Genomic DNA, 16,468 nt, shown 5'->3' with positions numbered 1-16,468 from the left:
CCTCTGGGAGGCAGGATGAATGGGCATCGTTCCTTGGGGCCTGGATGATGCTCAAGGAGTGAGCAAGTACTTTCCGGCCCTGGCTTCTGTCTCAGCTGCCAAAATAATTATTTTCTCTTTGTCAGCGGGTCTGTGGGCCAGCTCGCCTTTTGGAGAGGCCTGAGCTGGGGGCCTGTTCCACTTCTCCAGCCACTGACTTGTTGCATAACTATGGGTTGGGGACAGTTGCTGCCTCTCTCTAAGCCTCAGTTTCCTCCACTATGAAATGGGAGAATCAGAGTCAGTGAACCCAAGGGCTGTGTTGTGTTCCCATTATGAGCAGAGTTTGGGGGCTGCCAGGGCCAAAGGGTCAGGACATGGAGTCTTCTTCTTTCCAGTGTAAGGGCAGGGACTGCAGCTGGCTTTGGGAGCTTGGAGCTTAGGGGTTTCAGTGCATCACAGAGCTTAGTGCCGGCCCCTCACAGGTAATTTATGCTTTAGCTGACATGCCCGGGAAGCTGCCTGCATGTCCCGCACTCATATACCTTATATAGTCTGTACAACTCTGAGGGAGGTTCCGTGGCCATCCCTACATCCCCTTCCACACGTGAGGAAAGTAAGGCACAGAGAAGTTTAAGAAACTTGCCCAAAGCCACACACTCGGTAAGAGAATGAAACCAGGACTTGAATGAGATTATTTTTGTTACTGAGCCCACATCTCCAGTGCCAGGTTGTGTGTGGTACCTCTTATTGAAGGGTCACCCACTTCTCTCCCTGGGAGCCCCAGGCACAGCGAGGTAGGGCCTAGGTCTGAGGCCTTCGCCAGTCCCCCGGCACATGTGGGAGACCACATTTAACATGGCATGTGCACTCCCCCCCCATCCCCCCTCCACCGTTAGCCACGGGTCTCATTCCAAGCTGCGCTCAGCCCTGCAGTCAGGTTTCCCATTTCTAGAGGAGAGCACACAGGCACAGGGAATATGGCAATTGCCCGGAACCTCCCAGCAGGGCTCAAACCTGGTGCTTTGCAGCTCCCACCCTCAAGCAGGCCTTTGGGTCTTCTCCTCCTGTATTTCCAGGGGACGCCGTGGACAGTAGGCAGGTGGGTACTGGTGGCCCGTTGAGAAGATGGGCCAGCCGGACCCCACCCAGCAATAATAATCATCCCCCAACCACCCCGCCACTTCCCCAAAGCCCAAGGCACTGGCAGGACGAGCGGGCATCCATGCCTCCTTCTTCCCTCTCTCCTCCCCACATACCCAGTGCTCCAGCAGGTCCTGGAACAGCTTCCCCACTGGTTTTCCTGCCTCCTCCTGTCTCTCCCAAGCTCTTCTTCCCTAGCAGCCATGGAGATCTTCTCAAATGAGAACTAGGGTCATGTCCCTCAGCTGCTCAGACCCTCAAGTGGCTCCCATCCACCTTCTCAACAACTGGCCCTGCCTCCTGGCCCCCACTTACCTCATTCTGTCTCTCCCTCACTGTGCCACTACACCATTCTCTGTGCCTGAAATACTGTCCCATGCATCTTGGCTGGCCTCTTTCTGGCTCATTCTTTAACTTTACTTCCCCAAAGTGGCCCCTCTGAAGCCTAAGTCTGCCGCATAGCCCCTGTACTCATTATTTTTGGCAAACACCACTTTTAATTATGTATTGTTTGATTCTTTGCTCATTATCAGAGTTTTCACAAGGGCAGTGGAAGCTATTCTGTGATCGAGGTATTTGTTAAATGTTTTTGAATGAATGAATGAATGAATGAATGTCGCATGCCTCTGTCACCATATATCCACAGATCCTCCCACAAACCCAGAGAAAGAGATCACGATCCCATTTGACGGGTGAGGAAACCGAAACCCAGAGAGGCCAGGAGCATATTCACAGTCGCATAATCGGTGACTGGGACGTGGGGGCCTCAGGGGCCTGTTTGCATCCCAGCACTCTGTCATTGTACTCCTTTACTTCTTGGTCCTTCAGATGCCCCAATGTTGCCATCAGTAAACCTTATAGGAAGTGGGCAGGTGGGTGGTGGCAGGATGGTCAGTTCTAGGGCCCCTGCCCAGAGTGGACCTATTGACCACCCCTCTCATTGTAACAGGATGGAGCTGGAGTGAGGCGGAGGTGCTGCAAGCTGCCAACCAGCACGTGGGACGCTGGTGAATCTCGGGTCACTGAGGTAGGTGTGCAGCTGGGCTGGAGGGGTGTGGGTTGTCCTGGATGCTTGGGCAATTGTGTCCTGAGTTGGGGCAGATGCTGGTCCCAGCACAATGTGCCTTTGACTGGGACTTCGACCCTCATGGGTGGGATTAAGGGCAGCCACGCCTGCTGAGATCTCGTCTGCCTGGCCTCTTGGGCCTGGCCTTTCTCTGGAGTGCATAGAGGATGTGCCCAGGGAGAGGGGCAGGTTTGGTGTCCTTAGCCTTGGCAGAGCAGCCCTATCGGTGCCACTCTGAACCCCATGACATGTGGGCCCCACGCGCTAAGCAACATGGCAGCCACACAGTAAGAAGCCTGGGTGAGCAGAGAGGCCTGTCTGCTGAAATGAGTGCTGTGGCTGCCCCACCCTCTTCTCCCCCACACATACACCGAAGTGCGCACGTGAGCGCTCGCATGTCTCTGGGCTCTGAGGCCAGAGTCCCTGCATTCACACCCTGGTTCTACCAGTTGTCTGCCATGATCCTGTGTGGTTTCTCTGTGCCTCCATTTACGTGTCTATAAAAGAAGTGATTGAGACCAAAACACTGCCCCCTTGGGTGCGTTGGCACACCTGGCATCCAGTAAATGCTCAGGATATGTTAGCATTTTCCTCAAGGATGCAGAGACCCTTCTTTCTTCCTGCACACCTCAGTTTCTGACATTCTCTTCTCCCCGAGGACCCACCAATGCCAAGATGGTCACAAACTGGTTGTCCAGCCTGAGGGCGGGGGCTTGGGCCCTTTGGGGAATTCATGAATGCGGCTGGAGCCAGGAGGTCCTGAGGCTGAGCTTCCCAGGCAGGTCTCTGGCCTAGACACCAGCGTGTCTTTTCACTGAGCAGCATTTCAGGGTTGATCACTCTTGTTTCTGTGCTAGAGAGCGACATATTTGATCTCTCTCTGAGAGGACTTCACGAAAATATTGACTTAAGCCGGGGCCCTTTGCCCCAAGGCTCTGGAGAGCCAGAGTCTTGGCTATGGCATGAGGCCTTACCAATTTGTCTCCCCACTGCCCTCAGCTTCTCTCTGCTTGCCCCACTGCTCCCAGGTGCCCAGAGACAAGTATAGGTAAGCCCTGTGGATTCTCCTTGCTTCAGTCTTGCTCTCGAACCAGGGAGTAGGACTTGGTTTTCCTTCTTGCTATTAACAGTGTGAACTTAGATTAGTCCTTTTCCTTCCAAGACAGTCAGTTTTCACCTGAGAATGAGGATAGTTATACCAACATTGCTGAGAGGGCTGTTATGAGGATGCTTAGAAGCATGAACATTTTTAATGTTACAGCTTTGTGACAGTCTACTCTGTACCAGGCACTGTGCGCCTTAAATACATATTTCTCCCCTGAGGAAGTGTGATTAATGCCTCATTTTCCAGAGACCCAAAGTGGTTAAGAAACCCATAGAGCCATTAAGGGTAGAGTGGGGATTTGAACCGTGGTTCCTTGGAATTAAGCACCACATGATGCCTTAGAGGCCAGGGGCCGAGCCACAGGTCAGGTTCACGGTGGGTGAGCAGGAAACAACCGCCACTACTGTCTTATAGCATTTGCCTTGCCCTCAGAGCCGGAGGATGGCCCTAGAAAGCTGGCTGCCTGCCCCTCCCCAGAGGGCTTGCCAGCGACTCAGTAAGGCTGGGGGAACCCACTGCTAATTGTGAGGTAACCTTTGAAATTCTCCTTCACGGTGGGTTCTCTTTTCGGATGTTTTTCAAGGTAATTCATTCCCTTTTCAGAAATTGCCAGTGGCAGAGCATTAGGCAGCTGGTAATTAATCATAGGAGCGGCTTGGAGTGTATTCTTAAAAAAAGGAGGGGGAGGGGTGGAGAGCAGAAAGCCTTGGTGGAAAAAGAAACCCACTCCAAGGTGAGGGTGTTAGTCAATACCTAGGTGTCCTAGAAACGCTGGGGGCAGGGATGGTGGGCATGCGGCCTTCTCCCTTTCTTCCCTCCTCTGGCGTATGGTCACTGCCTAAAACAGCGTATATGAGCCTCTGCTTGGGACCACCAGCTCCTTTGTGACTTTGAGCAAGTCGCTGCCTTTCCCTGGACTCAGCTTTGCCACCTGTAAAATGGGTAAAGAGCAGGTGTCAGACTAGAACAGAATATTAAATGACTGTACTTGTTCACAACCACATCCTAGCGCCTGGCTTGGTTAGGTGCCCAGTTGGTATTTTATTAAATGAGTGAGTCAGAGAATGAAAGATTATCATGGGTCCTAGTTAGCTTTCATCTTTCAAGGAGATGGTATTGGCTGGAGGGCACTGTTTCTCTAGTTCTATTACAATTCAGAGTGGCAGCCAGGGTGATGGGCCAGCTCTGTCACTTTTTAAAACTTTTAATGAAAGGACAGTCTTGCCTGTCATACTCTGGCCAGCAGCTCAAGCCGCTCAGTGGCAACCACACTGTCTCCCTCATATTCTCAAGTTTAACTTTTAAGAAGCTGAGCTGTCTGGAGCTTTTTTTTTAAGCTGCTTTCTGGATAGGTTGTGAGTTCCTTGTCACTAAAAAGTATTCAAGCCGAGGCTGCACAGGGCACTCAGGCAGCAGTCTTGGGGGCTCAGAGCATTCCTCAGTCTGGGAGAGAGCATGAGGCTCTCCGGGGACACTGGAGAGGCTGGACTGGCAGAGAGGGAAGCCTCTCCCCACCAGAGCCCCACCCCAGAGGTCCCCTGAATAGGGATGGAGAAGGCTGCTGAGAAGGGGGGTTGCCATGCAGGACTGTATGTGGGTGTGTGGGTGTGTGTGTGCCAGTATGTGTCATGAACAGGGGTGAGGATATATGTGTGGTTGCCTAGGCCGGTGTATGAGGCTATAATGTGTCAGAGTGCCCACCCACGTGTGAGCACCATCCTGCCCAGCTCCATCCCCCATGTGCAGCTCCTGTCAAGGACATAGCACCTCAAGCCATCTCTACACGAACCTTAGCTCCGGCCTCACATTCAGACTGGCCCGAGGGTCCCCATCACCCCACTGACCATGGCAACACTGACTATAAGGCAATGTAGGAGAACAGGATAGGCTCCTACAGAACCCTGGAGGGGACGTATGCCTAAGCCAACTGCTGACCTCCTGTGCCCCTGCCGACAGCTCCCTACCATCATGGAATGAGACAGCTCTTGGAGGCCCATGCCTCCTGCTCTGGACTCACCAGCCCTCAGTGTCTTCTCTGAAGTGTCCAGGTGGGCCCAGTTTCCCCTTGGGGGAAGGGCGGCGTGTCTACTCAGGTATCCTCTGAACAGCGCGGCATCCTTAGCCCTAGTCGTTTCTTCTTCTCTCCTTGGCCTCCAAACCCCAGCTCAGAGGTGAGAGAAAGAGAGAGAGAGAGAAACGCATGTGTGCCCTTCCATGGAACTGTTGGTGTCTTTCTGTTTGGTTCTCTCTGCGTGAGCCCCTCTCTCCTGCCCAGCTCCCCTTCTCACACCGGCCAGCCCCGCATTGCCTCCTCTCAGCTCAACCACTTTCTCCCTATCCTGTCATGTCTGAGGCTCCCCTTCAACCCCCCTCTCTGGAATTTCTCCCTGAGTCCCAAGACCTTCTCACCTCCTCTCTCCTTTTCCTCAGAGACGCTCCTTGCCAGGTGTCCCAGCAGCACATCTGTTCTGTGTCATCACCTCCGTCATCGCCAGGACTCAGCAGAACTGAGACCTGCTGGGCTCCCAATCTGCCACCCTTCGCCTTGTTTATCCAGCTCTGGCCAACACACAGCTCCCTCCTGCCCAGGTCTTTGGAGGTGTCTGAGGCATCGCCCTATACTCCCAGCTGCTTGGAGGCTATGTGTTGTGTGTGGCCAAATGCCGGAGGCGAGCACTGTCCCATCCCCGTGGACCGGCCACACTGACTGCTCAGGATGGGGCCGTCTTCCAGCTCAGAGACATCTGCCCCTGTGGCTACCCTGTGCTGTCCTGGGCACAAGGGCCACTGGCCATCACCTAGAACAGGGGAGCAAGAAGGGGCCTCATCCACTAATGGATGGTTGGAAACCCCGTTTCCCTCCAGCACTAATGAAATTCCTGGTACAATTAGAAGTGAGGTGTCCAGGAGCTGGCTGCCTGGCAGGAGCAGGTGTATGCTCATGAAGAAATAAATTGTCCTCCCGAGGGGAGAAGGAGCTACTGGGTGGTGGGCTCCTGGGGAACTGCTGGCTTGGAAGTCTCAGTGGTCTGTGAGGCGGGCCAGTGGACTCTGGGGGCCAGACTCACCTCCACTCACCTGGATGCCATCTGGGGAGCTCCCTTGGTCCCAGTCCCTGGCCAGTCAGTCCTCCTGAAGTGCCTGCTGTGTGCCCAGCCTACTCAGTCTGACATTTGGAGCCTCTACCATCTGGCCCCAGCCTCTTGTCACAACCACATCACACACTAGTTAGTGCCTGGGCTACAGCTTCGCTGCGTCTCCCGCCTATCTTTATCACATGTCCCCACTGCTGCACCTTTGCTCCTGCACTTTCTCCTGTCTTGAAAGCCCTCCAGCTTAGTTGCTGTATGGCTAGGACCTCTTGGAGTCTTCCTCAAGCCATGCTTTCTTCACAAGGTCAGACATGGCCTCCATCCCACCAGCCCCCAAGGCCTCCACCTCTCGGGGGCCTTGGGTGTTTCTTCCTTGGACTCTCTTAAACTCAAAACCCTTCCCTTCATGCTCTTATGCCCTTCAAAATGCTCATCAGACTGTCTGCCACATCATCTTTTATTTTGTATCGATTATGTATTGGAAGATAATACATTATTTTACCTTCTTTTCTTCTACTACGTCTTTGAAACTTGGTGTGTATTTAACACTTTCACCACATTGCAGACACTGGTGTTCCGTCACCGTGACCTGTGGTTCCTGGGTGCTGTATTGGAGGGTACGGCCTTCACAGGCCCAGTTTCCTCCTTTGCAGGTGGGGAAACTGAGGCTGGGGAAGGCAGTCTTGCAGATGAGAGTTTGTAGAGCAAGTGCACTCTCTGTAGGAAAGGCTGTCGCTGTCCTGCAGTTCAAAATAATGAACTGGGGCATGCCACACTGGTCAAAAAGGTAAATCAAGGTCGGCAGGCTTGTAGATAGTACCCAAGATACCAAATCTCGATAGGAATAGAGGAAAGATGATGAGAAGGATTCCGTTCCTCCCATGGTGGGTTCCGGCACTCTGGAGCTTCTCCGCCTAATCCCCACACAGCACAGACTGATGTGGCTATGCCACACGAGGTCATTTTCGCCCTGCTCACTAACAGCAAGCACGCAGCCTAGAGCACAGGGGCTCTGCAGGTGATAGCGCCTGGCCCTTCCCAAGAAGGGAGGGCCTTCCCGTTCTCCATACTCCCTTGTATCACTCAGGATGCAGTATGAATTGCAGAGGTGCCCAAACTGTCCCTGGGAACCCGGAGGTTTCCCACAGGGTGGGGGCTGCCTGGGGCAGGGAGAGCTCCAGAAACAGGACAGAGAGAAAGGAATTGTCTTCCTAGAGCATGGCTCTGCCCGTGTCAGCCTGGAGGAGCTCTCCGGAGTTGAGGTGTTTCTCAGGAGCCGTACTGGCAGTGAAACAGCCCCTCCAGAGCCCCTTGCTCTCTGGAGCTGATTTCCCCTTTGTTTGCCTCAGCCCCTCTGGCTGCACTTGGCTGCCTGTCTGTTGACAGGCAGACTCTTGTTTGCCTCTCTTCTCTTGCAGAGTGACAGGAAGTCATAGAAAGTGCTGGTGCTGGGCTTGCCTTCGATCCATGGGCGCCCCGCCACAGGCAGGGCTGGGGCCACAGCCCCAGGAGAAGCCTCCTCCAAGAGACTGCTTCCTTCCACCAGCCCGGGACTACAGAGCTTGTGTGCATGAGCTAGCCCAGTGAGACACAGCCATCCCCTCCTTCAGCCTTTTCAAGAAGCCAGTAGGCACCCAGCCCATGCGCCCTCAGCTTTCTCTGCGGATGGCAAGGAGGCTTTATTTGGCATGCCAGTTCTTAATGTGCTGAGTGGCTATGTTAAGAAGGGTTCCGAGGCCGTGCACAGGTTCTGTGAGAAACAGTGTTGTGCACTGCATGGCACACATTTGACCTCTCAGCCCCAGCTCCCTGGGTATCAGGTCTACTTGTCAGGTGTCTCAGTTCTGGGCCGTGACCAGTTTGGGCATAGGGAAGAGGCAGTGACCTCAGCGTGGTCTCACAAGGGTCATTCCATTCCAGCTATTGAGTGAACTGTGCCCCAGAGAACCTTCCAGAGCCCCTGGGTTATAGAGAATGCATATGCACCCCACCCCCTGCCCCTTAGAACTAGTTAATGGAAATCTGTGGAAGCTTTTCCCTCACATCTGTCTTTACTGGTAAGTGCTTCTCAGCCTCCTTTTGTTCCGGTTTGAAAAGCTGCACATCTTGCCTCCCAGCTGTTTGGGACCCTCCACCACTTCCCTGAGGCATCTTTGGGGGCCTCTTTGGAGCCTGTGGGAGAATCTTTGCTCCATAGCCTCTGTGGAGTGCTCCCGTGGTGCCCCCTCTGTCTGGCCCGCACTCCAGTGGGACAGTCTAATGGGTGACAGCTCTTACTGGGTGGCCTGGTAAGCTCTCTCAGCCCTACTCCCACCCAGACTTCCCACAATAGACACCCCCCCTACTGCACCCCCAGGCTCTTGTTACCACCTGGGGAGCCAGCCCTCTTAGCTGACAGGCCCAGCCATCCTCTGGCCCACAACTCCACAGTGGCCAAAGATTGAGCCAGGAAAACTTTAATGAAATAATCTGTAGATAATCTGGAACACTTTTCTCAGTGTATGGAAGATACACAAAGAACACCTTTGCATCCTATAGCCAGCTCATCCTATCCCCAGTCACAGCTCCAGGAGGGCTGATCAAGGTCACCTCATGCTTGCCAAGGCTCTTCTAGCTGCTCTTTGCATACCTCCACTCTCAAGTCCATTCGGATTTGAGATCACTTCTGCAAGTGCTGGAGGGCTAACCACCACATGTTCACTCCATGTTCACATGTGTAAATTTCAGTGTGGTAAAGGATGCAGTGTTACATGTGATTAAAGCGTGGATTTTAGGGACAGACGGTTTGGGGTTTAAATCCCTGCTCTGCAACCTATCAACTGGGTGAGTCTGGACAAGCGACTTTGTCTTTGATACCCTCGCTTTCCTCATCTGTGAAGTGAGGAAAAGCCCGCTCACCTGCAAGGGGTGTTGTAGGGATGGAGTGCAGCACTAGCTATGCCAGTCTTCTCTCTTTAACAGTAGACCGATGCCCTCAGGGAGCCACCTGCCACCCCTCAGCACTGGGGCATCTGCTTAAGATTGGCATCCACACCTCTGGTACCCAGAGATACTGGTCCCCTGGATCTTCTCTATAGCTCTTGATTGGGAACTTTCAGGATGATACTTCAAGATGTAGGCACAACACTTCCCCCAAAGTGCCAACACACATAGGCTGCCTGGGCTCTTATTTAAATGCAGATTCTCAGGTCTCTCTCTTAGAGTCTGATTCTCTGGGTCTGGAGTTGGGCCCAGGGCTCTAAATTTTTAACCAATGCCCCACATAATACCTGCAATTGGCCCAGCCTAGGACACACTGATGCCTACAACGGGAAGCTGGCCCAAGGTAGAGCCCTGGACTATGTCACAGCCTTGCTGAGTGAACTTGGTAAAGCCTGTCCTTCTCTGTGACTCAGTTTTCTCATTAATAAACCAGGAGTGTAGATGATCTGTAAGGGCTCTTCCTGCTCTTAAAACCCTATTACATTTCTCTTCATTCCCATGGAGTTCAATTAATGCTATAACAATAATGGAATATAAAAGTGATAAAAATTATTTGAAAAAACCCATGGTAATCAGAAGGACATCCCCTGGTGTTCCCTCAGCCGGGCTCCTTGAGGCAGATCTGTGGCCCCTTCTCCTGGGCCATAGCATTCAGGTCAGCAGCCACCTGCCAACCCCAGTGCTCCAGGGACAGAGAAACAGTTTCTTGGGTATGACACACCATTTAGTGGTGGTTCCCCTGGAGGCCTGAGATTAGCAGGCATCTGCCGGGTCCATTCGGATTTGAGATCACTTCTGCAAACTGAGCTGGATTACTAACCTGGAGCTGGCTGAGGGAAACAGAGTGGAGTGGGGCTTCTGGCTCCTTGGAGCCTTATTAGTTTAACACATGGGAAACCTGAAGGGTCAGAACTGGTGGGTGCCCCTGTGGACCCCCTCTTTTTTCTAGATGAGGAAGCTGAGGCCCGGAGCAGAACATGCCTTGCCAGGTCATCCATGGGAATAGCAGGGAACAGGCCTGGAATTCAGGCCTCTCGGCTTGCAGTCTGACCTCTGGGCTGTGCCTTGTCACCTGCCACTCCTTTCCTTGGGTAGTTGATCTGGAATGGCAGCCCTGTGAGGCCTGAGTCCTAAACCAGCCTCTGCAGCCCCTGGGAAGAGATAGAGCCATCTCAGGACAGGAACCAAGGAGCCACCCACTCCTGAACACTGGGTTCTCTTTGACCCAAACTGTCAGCCTAAATCAACAGCCAACACTCGGCTCCTAGGTTTTCCCGCCCCAGCCGGGGCAGCCCCCATGGAAGTTTTCCAGGAATATCCACACAGAGGGCAATGTGCTCCCGAAATGAAAAGGCTCTCACTTCCTGGCTCCCTCCCATTTTCCACTCACTGGTACTTAGGAGAGTTAATAATTAAAGCAGAGGTGAAAAAGCGGCGCTGTCCTAATGAGACCTCACTTGAGGTGGCAGGGCCCTGGCAGGTGACAGAGGAGGAATTATTCACTGCTAGGGCCATCACCCCTGGCCTGGGATGATTATCAGGGCCTAGGGCTTGGTCTGGGCTACAGTGTCACTCCCACGAGGGACCAGAGCTCCTCTCACCACTGGCATCCTGCTCACACAGCCAGCCTAGGCGGTGGGCCAGGCAGGCAGCTCTGTCTCCTCTCTGGGTGGGGAGCCCAGCTGGGCCCTCTGTTCATCCTTGGTGCCTGGTATAGGGTCCAGGCCTTTGCACAAGCCAATCCCCCCCTCCTCACACTCTCTGTCTGCAGTCAGTAGGGCAGCATTGGTTAGTAAGCACATAGTTCGTGTGAGTCTGTGCTTAACTCTTGGGGAGACAGGAAGTAGCAGTTTCTCTGCCAGCCCTCAGGTAGCACACAGTCCAGGCCAAGGCTCACATTTCAGGGAAGTGAGTTACCGATACCAGGGCCAGAGAGGTGTTGAGATCCAGGAGAGGTCCTTGGGGAGTAAGGGTTATGGAAGGCTTCCTGGAGGAGGCTTAATGGAGCAGATGAACACTCAAAGGATTTCAAGAATTTTGGGTGGGGCTGAGGGTGAGATAGGAAAAGCCTCACAGCCTTAGAGCAAGGTATGGCCCAAACCAGGGCCCTGGATACATGCCTGGCTTAATGTACTTCATATGCATTTAATCTTCATGGAGCCTATTTTGCAAATAAGTGAACTGTGGAACAGAGAAGCAGGCCCATAGTCACACAGCCATGGGGAGCTGGGGCCAGAATTTGAACCCAGCCTCATCTGACTTTCTAGCCTGTGCCCTCAGGCAGACGCAAGGCACCCATTTCGCCTGTTACAGGGGAGAGCCTCCTATCATTCAGGAAGACCAGAGGAGGCTTTCTGGAGATACGTTAGTTTTGTTTCCCACACACCTGGTCTGTAATCTTCAGGTCTCAAGCTGCATACGGCCAGATTAGCTGGGTAAAAGCCAGGTGACCTGACTTCCCAGAGGTTCTTCCTCTTCATCCAAAAATGAAAAGAATAGCACCTCCTCACTGAGGCCTGAGAAGATTAGGTGTGTAGCAAGTGCAAGTGCATTCCCCAGAGTACACTGGGGTTGCTAGAGTGGCCAGCATAGCCATGGGACAGGCCTGTCCATATCAGGATGCGTCCCAGAGCTCTTCCTAGCATTGACACAACAGTTCTCGCAGCCATGGTGGGCTTGGCAGAAGGGATGTCTGCGACTCATGGCTCCCACTGGGAGGGGCAGGGACAGGCAAGGGCAAAGCGGATGGAACAACATGAATGAAAACAGGGCGCTGCCTATTCCCAGTCAACACTCAGTTGCTGACTCCAGAGGGGCAGGTAAGAGGAGGGGCTTGTGCTGAGACCTTATGGTGGATCTCACCTCTCTCTATCCCATGGACGGCAAGGAGCCAGTGAAGGCTTTGATCTCTAGAAAGACACAGATTGGTCATTTTTCACTGAGCTTTTGTGGAAATCCAGCACATTGCAGCAGAAACTGAATGTGGGCAGGTAGGGAGTTTGCTCCCCTTGGTGCTGGCAGGGAAGGGGTCCTCATCCTGGGAGCCCTTTGCAGCTAAGATGACCTTTTATAAGTCTGGGCTTTCAAATGCTAGCCCAGTGAGCTTGGGGTGTTGGGAGAGTTCAGAGTCCATTCAGAAATGGGGGTGGGGTGGGAGGGAGAACACAGAAAACATGGAGCACACACAAGATACCGACTACTTATGAAATCTGAAGGATGTTAGGAGCTGAAGTTGCTGAGGAGCCAACAGATCCCACCTCCTCTGGATGGGGTAAACTGAGGTCCAGAGACAGGATGCACTTGTCCGAAGGGGCCTGGGTCATCAAAGAGGTGCATACGGTAGCTTCCATGCGCCTTCCCAGCCTGTTCTGTCTGACTGCCTCCCCGGGCCTCTTCCTGAACTTGAGCTGGAGGTGAGGGAAGGAGCTCTATGGTGGGGAGGGTCACTTTGGTCTCCTTGGGAGACCTCATGAGGCCTTGGAGGGCAAAGGGGTCCTTGTGGACCACGATGGGGCCTCATGGGACTCAGCAGCCCATCTTTCTCCTTATGCGCAAACCTCGAAGCAACCTGACAGGGAAAGAGACTGCTGGTGGCAGGAAATCTTCCCAGAAAATGCACCAGGGCTTGGGGGTGCGCATCTGCAGACAGTGCTCTGTCTGCCCTGCTGCTACCTGTTCACCTCCTGGTTGCTATGTCTGCCTGTCTGCCTCTCACTTGTCTGCCTGTCGCTGTGGCTCTCCTTCTTCTGCTCATTCTTTCACTCTCTAGGTCTCTTTCTTGCACCTGTTTTTTCTGTCGCCTTCTGAGAATCTCTTGTATTTGTCCTGCCTCAGGCAGCTGTGCTGCACAATTCCAAGGGGGCGTCCTTTCCACAGATGCTTTTTGTGTCTAGGCCTTTTTCTGACTTCATCTCAATGCCAGTTTGTCTCTTATGCCTCCCTAACTTGTGCCCACTTTTTCACTTTTTTTCTCAATCTCTCATTTTCCCTCTCTGGGTGTGTGCGTGACTGTGTGCATACCTGTATATATGTGTCCCTCCCCTCATCCCTATCCCCTGCATGTACATGCACGCGCACACACACACACACACACACACACACACACACACAGTCTCTGCCCCTCTGTGGATTGCACACAGGCTCCTCTGACTTTAGAGGCACAGTTTGGTGCCCTGCAGGCCTGCCAACCGGAGGGCAGCCTGAGTGCCCACCTTCTTGTCACCCCTGGTTTTCTCCATGTCAAGAAGGCTGTGTCCTTGTCTACAGTGGGCCTCCCTGGCCCAGCTTGCAGGACTCCAGGAAGCCAGTGTGGCCATCACCTGCCTGGAAAGTGGCTCTTGTTTGAGAACAGGAATGTCTTGGACCCTGGATGGGAAGAAGCAGGGAGGGGACAGTTTGTGGAAAAAAAAAAAAAAGCAAGCCAGGGATTATTGATCCCTGAACATGTGCCTTTTCTTTAGTCCTCAGCGAGTCCTAGAAAGTGAGAAGGAGGGCATGGTGAAGGCTTTGTATGGATGGAGCCTGGGCTGGAAGCTATGCTGAAGCCGTAGGTGGGACCGCTGCACAACCTGGAGCGCCCGTGGGTCAGGGAAGTGTCTCCTCTTCCCCTAGAAACATCATAAATACATGGCTAGTGGGAAGAGCTTCCAGGCTCTGTGTGAAGAGAGCCCCTCACCCAGCCACCACCCCTCAGTCATTCTGCAGATGTTTAGCACCTACCATTTACCAACACACCTCCAAGTGTTTGGGATACCTCAGTGAGCAAGAGATCAGGCGACTGCCCTCATGAAGCTGACATTATAGCAGGGGGAGAAGCAGCATAGGTCATCAGAATCCCACAGCCTTGCCGTTTGTGCATCAGGGAGGTGGGGCATCAGCCCAAAGTTGTCCTGTGTGCCAGGGCACAGCCCAAGGTCTTCGGTGCACATTGGCTGAGTGAATGCCCTGCTGCAGATATCACTCAGTTTACCGGGAATTTCCAGAATCACCCAAAGATGAGAGTTGCTGGCAGGGCCTGCACGGTAGTAAGGCTCTCTGCCAACCTGGATGAGGGCAGCTCCAAACACCGAGGAACAGAGCCAAGAGCAGCACCAGAAAGGGGTGGAGAGGCCAGCGTTGTGGTGAAGTCCCCAACTCCCACCTCTATGGTCACCAGCTACATGACTCTAGAGAATTTCTTAAACCTGTGGGCCTCAGTTTCTTTATCTGTAAGATATGAAGGTCCTACAGCTTATGGGCTTGTTCTGTGGCTTAAATGCAATGATGGTGCCTGGCCCATTGGTGTGTGATAGAGGTCAGCTGGCATCACGATCATGGGGGAGGCAGAGCACTTTGCCAGGGGGCTCAGTTGGGGATCTGCCAATCTGCTTTGAACTTGTTCATTCTTTGCTGATAATCTGGTGGCACTGGAAGCTTCTCTCTGTGGGCTTCAGTTTCCCTTCTGTCCAGCAAGGGAATAGGACACGCTGATGTGGGAGTCAGGAGGCCCAGGATTGGAGTTAGGAGTAGACTTGCCAGGTGCATCAGTTAACAAAACCATATAGAGCTGTCCTAGAGCAAGGCCCCTAGGGGATTCCATGGGGTCCCTCTGGGGTCCTGGAGTTCCATCGGGCCTGCTATACGCTCCCAGCTGCGGCAAGTCCTGGAATTACTCTCCCAGCACAGCAGGGCCGGTGGAGCGTGGGCTGCTCGCAGCGCCTGGCAGGGACCTGTAAATTGAAAACATGGTGTTTCCTGTCGGAGGCCAGTGCAGGGCTGGACTTGGTGCGGCCTTGGAAAACTGGCCTCGCTCTCAGGAAGCCCTGCTCCCCGCAGCACCGCCACAAAAACAGTGCAAAAGTGAAACCTTTTCAAGTCTGTGTTTCCACTGTAAACAGGGGATGAAAGCTGGCCCCTCGCCTCCTGGCGCTGCTTGGCCCTCTCCTCTGCTCCTCACTACTGGACTTTGGAGGCACCTCAGCTGCCCCTTCTGCCCCAGACAGTGCCCCTCCGATCAGAGAAGCCCTGTGCTCCTGATTCATGTAGTCTTCTAAGTGTAGTTCAAGCATGTTCAGGCCCTTGAGTCCTTGGTACCCACCCTGTGAAGTGAGAAGGTCAATGGGAGAACCCCAGTGCACAGAGAGTAGAGCACTCACCTAAAATCACACAGCAAAGTGAGGGCAGCTCTGGTCCCCTTCTTTCCTCCTAGAGTGACCTCACAGAGCCTGCAGGCCACAGAGGGAGGCTCTTGTGGGTGGGCATTTATGCCAAAGCGAAGCTGCTGCCTAATCCAGCAAGAGTGTGTGTTCTGTGAGTGGAGAATCTAACACCAGTAGCATTTAGTGGGAGTGACTTATTTATTTTAAACTCTGACAATGTTCATTTTTTCTTTGTTGTGAAAATGTGCTTGTTGTAGAAAGTCTGGAAGTCACAATGGCTGAAAGAAGAAACATAAAATCTGCCCTAAATCCTCCTGCCAAGAGGTCATCCTGGGAAACATTCTGGTGTATTTCTTTCTGATCACTTTATAATTTTCTTCTCTTTTGGACTTCAGTTATGAGTAGGTTTCAGGGCCATTCAATGTTTCCAGAAATCGTGATTCTTAATGGCTGTGTGGAAGGGCCTGGAGGAGGGCCTGGTCCCCCTTCATAGGTCTGCTTGGCCTGGACTGGGTGTGATGTGGCACTGTTAGGGACATGATGGGGAGAGGCCCTCAACTCTGTAGTTCATGGTGAGGGTGGCCTTTCCTGGACCCTGGACTGGAAAACCCGAGCGGCTGTGATTTGCCCTGTGACTTAAGGCGTGTCTGGCCTGTCTTCAATGCTGGGAAATGGGCAAGTGAGTGAATGAGCTCTATCTGAGTTCTCGGGTCTGGTCAGCCTGCTACAAAGGCCCTGCTCAGTGAGTTCCTACTGTTTGCAGGTACCTGTGAGTCAACTGGACAAAAGGCCTCTGTTCTCATCCTTCTTCTCCCCTTAGTTGCACTTTCCACAGTGTTGCCCTTTTTAACCCACAAGCCTTCCCCGGCCCCCTCCTCCTGGACCTCTCACCAGGTGGGCACTGGAGCCCAGCTGGGTGGGGGCAGTTGGGGTCCCAGGAGGAGCCATCCCTTGCCTCCTCTGT

At 53.3% G+C, this 16,468-nt stretch overlaps 1 protein-coding gene across 8 annotated transcripts in view; it reads left to right on the top strand.

Moving 5' to 3' along the window:
* ZMIZ1 (zinc finger MIZ-type containing 1) overlaps positions 1 to 16,468 on the top strand; it is a 231,613-nt gene that overhangs the window by 85,883 nt on the left and 129,262 nt on the right. For all 8 annotated transcript variants that reach the window (XM_016164985.2, XM_016164986.2, XM_016164984.2 and 5 more), the window contains one exon: positions 2,072 to 2,149. The gene's annotated coding sequence lies outside the window, so the exon portion shown is untranslated. The remainder of the gene's footprint in view (positions 1 to 2,071; positions 2,150 to 16,468) is intronic.

This window comes from Rousettus aegyptiacus, unplaced genomic scaffold (genome assembly GCF_014176215.1).
Source record: "Rousettus aegyptiacus isolate mRouAeg1 unplaced genomic scaffold, mRouAeg1.p scaffold_m13_p_6, whole genome shotgun sequence".
NCBI lineage: Eukaryota > Metazoa > Chordata > Mammalia > Chiroptera > Pteropodidae > Rousettus > Rousettus aegyptiacus.
Note: the sequence above shows the minus strand (reverse complement) of the source record. Positions and strands in the feature narration are given on the sequence as shown.